This window comes from Arachis duranensis, chromosome 10 (assembly GCF_000817695.3).
Source record: "Arachis duranensis cultivar V14167 chromosome 10, aradu.V14167.gnm2.J7QH, whole genome shotgun sequence".
NCBI classification, from domain to species: Eukaryota; Viridiplantae; Streptophyta; class Magnoliopsida; order Fabales; family Fabaceae; genus Arachis; species Arachis duranensis.
The window spans coordinates 64,396,413-64,399,491 of NC_029781.3; positions in this window are offsets into that span (position 1 = coordinate 64,396,413).

Consider the following 3,079-nt stretch of genomic DNA (forward strand, 5'->3'; position numbering starts at 1 on the left):
ATAGCAACCATGGTCTCTGATCTAATCAAAACCGCTCAAAGTTTCATGACTGAAACAAGGTCCTCCATTAGAAACTTGGAGGCACAAGTGGGTCAGTTGAGTAAGAAAGTTACTGAACTCCCTCCTAGTACTCTTCCAAGCAATACAGAAAAGAAACCAAAAGGAGAGTGTAAGGCCATCAACATGGCCGAATTTGGAGAGGAGAAAGAGGCAGTGAGCGCCATTGAGGAAGACCTCAATGGACGTTCACTGGCCTCCAATGAGTTCCCTAATGAGGAACCATGGGAATCTGAGGCTCACACTGAGACCATAGAGATTCTATTGGATTTACTTCTGCCATTCATGAGCTCTGATGAGTATTCTTCCTCTAAAGAAGACGAAGATGTCACTGAAGAGCAAGTTGCTAAGTACCTTGGAGCAATCATGAAGCTAAATGACAAGTTATTTGGTAATGAGACTTGGGAGGACGAACCCCATTTGCTCACCAAAGAACTGGATGACTTGACTAGGCAGAGATTACCTCAAAAGAGACAGGACCCTGGGAAGTTCTCAATACCTTGTAAATTAGGCACCATGACCTTCAAAAAGGCTCTGTGTGACCTAAGGTCAAGCATAAACCTCATGCCTCTCTCTGTAATGGAGAAGCTAGGGATCTTTGAGGTACAAGCTGCAAGAATCTCACTAGAGATGGCAGACAATTCAAGAAAACAAGCTTATGGACTTGTAGAGGATGTTCTGGTAAAGATTGAAGACCATTACATCCCTGCTAATTTCATTGTCCTAGAGACTGGGAAGTGCATGGATGAATCCATCATCCTTGGCAGACCCTTCCTAGCCACAACAAAGGCTGTGATTGATGTTGACAGAGGAGAATTGATCATTCAAGTGAATGAAGAATCCCTTGTGTTTAAGGCTCAAGGATATCCTTCTGTAACCATGGAGAGGAAGCATGAAGAGCTTCTCTCAAAACAGAGTCAAACAGAGCCCCCACAGTCAAACTCTAAGTTTGGTGTTGGGAGGCCACAACCAAATTCTAAGTTTGGTGTTGAACCCCCACATTCAAACTCTAAGTTTGGTGTTGGGAGGTTCCAACATTGCTCTGAACATCTGTGAGGCTCCATGAGAGCCCACTGTCAAGCTACTGACATTAAAGAAGCGCTTGTTGGGAGGCAACCTAATGATATATTTATTTATTTTCCATTGTTATTTTATGTTTCCTATAGGTTGATGATCATGTGAAGTCACAAAAACAATTGAAAATGTAAAAACAGAATAAAAAAACTGCACACCCTGGAGGAAAAATTTACTGGCGTTTAAACCCCAGTAAAGGCAGCAAATGGGCGTTTAACGCCTAGTCTGGCACCATTCTGGGCGCTTAACACCAGAAAGGGGCACCAGACTGGCGTTTAACGCCAGAAAAGGGCAGCAGCCCAGCGTTTAACGCCAGGATTGGCAGAAATGGCATTTTTGCACGCCACTTGGTGCAGGGATGAGATATCCTTGACACCTCAGGATCTGTGGACCCCACAGGATCCCCACCTACCCCACCCCTCTCTCTCTTCTTCACCCATTCACCAATCACCTCAATACCTTTTCCCCAAAAATCCCTCACCTATCAAATCCCACCATTCTCTTCACCACTCACATCCATTCTTCATAAAACCCCACCTACCCCACCATCCAAATTCAAACCACTTTCCCTCCCAAATCCACCCATAATGGCCAAAACCTACCTCTCTCTCCACCCCTATATAAACCCTTCTTCACTCCTTCATTTTCACACAACCTAAACACTACTTCTCCCCCTTGGCCGAACCACAAAGCCCCCTCCATCTCCTCTATTTTCTTCTTCTTCTACTCTTTTCTTTCTTCTTTTGCTTGAGGACGAGCAAACCTTCTAAGTTTGGTGTGGTAAAAGCGTTGCTTTTTGTTTTTCCATAACCATTTATGGCACCTAAGGCCGGAGAAACCTCTAGAAAGAGGAAAAGGAAGGCAAAAGCTTCCACCTCCGACTCATGGGAGATGAAGAGATTCATCTCAAGGGTGCATCAAGACCACTTCTATGAAGTTGTGGCCAAGAAGAAGGTGATCCCCGATGTCCCTTTCAAACTCAAAAAGGGTCAACTTTGATCAAAGATTGGACCAAGTCCTCATGGATACCACTAAGAAAAGGATGGAGCAAACAAGAGATCCCACTCATGGACATGAGCATGAGGAAACTCCTCATCATGAAATCCCTGAGATACCTCAAGGGATGAACTTTCCTCCACAAAATTATTGGGAGCAAATCAACACCTCCCTAGGAGAGTTAAGTTCCAACATGGGACAACTAAGGGTGGAGCACCAAGAACATTCCATCCTCCTCCATGAAGTTAGAGAAGATCAAAGAATCATGAGAGAGGAGCAACAAAGGCAAGGAAGAGACATTGAGGAGCTCAAGCACTCCATAAGATCTTCAAGAGGAAGAACAAGCCGCCATCACTAAGGTGGACCCGTTCTTTAATCTCCTTGTTCTCTATTTTTCTATTTTTTTTGAATTTTTATGCTTATGTTTATCTATGTTTGTGTCTTATTACATGATCATTAGTGTCTTAGTGTCTATGCCTTAAAGTTATGAATGTCCTATGAATCCATCACCTTTCTTAAATGAAAAATGTTTCTATTACAAAAGAACAAGAAGTACATGATTTCCAATTCATCCTTAAAACTAGCTTAATTATTTTGATGTGGTGGCAATACTTTTGACTTCTGAATGTATGCTTGAACAGTGCATATGTCTTTTGAATTTGTTGTTAATGAATGTTAAAATTGTTGGCTCTTGAAAGAATGATGAAAAAGGAGACATGTTACTGAGGATCTGAAAAATCATAAAAATGATTCTTGAAGCAAGAAAAAGCAGTGAATTAAAAAAAAAAGAAAAAAAAGAGCAAGCAGAAAAAGCCAATAGCCCTTTAAACCAAAAGGCAAGGATAATAAAAAGGATCCAAGGCTTTGAGCATCAGTGGATAGGAGGGCCTACAGGAATAACATCCTGGCCTAAGCGGCTAAACCAAGCTGTCCCTAACCATGTGCTTGTGGC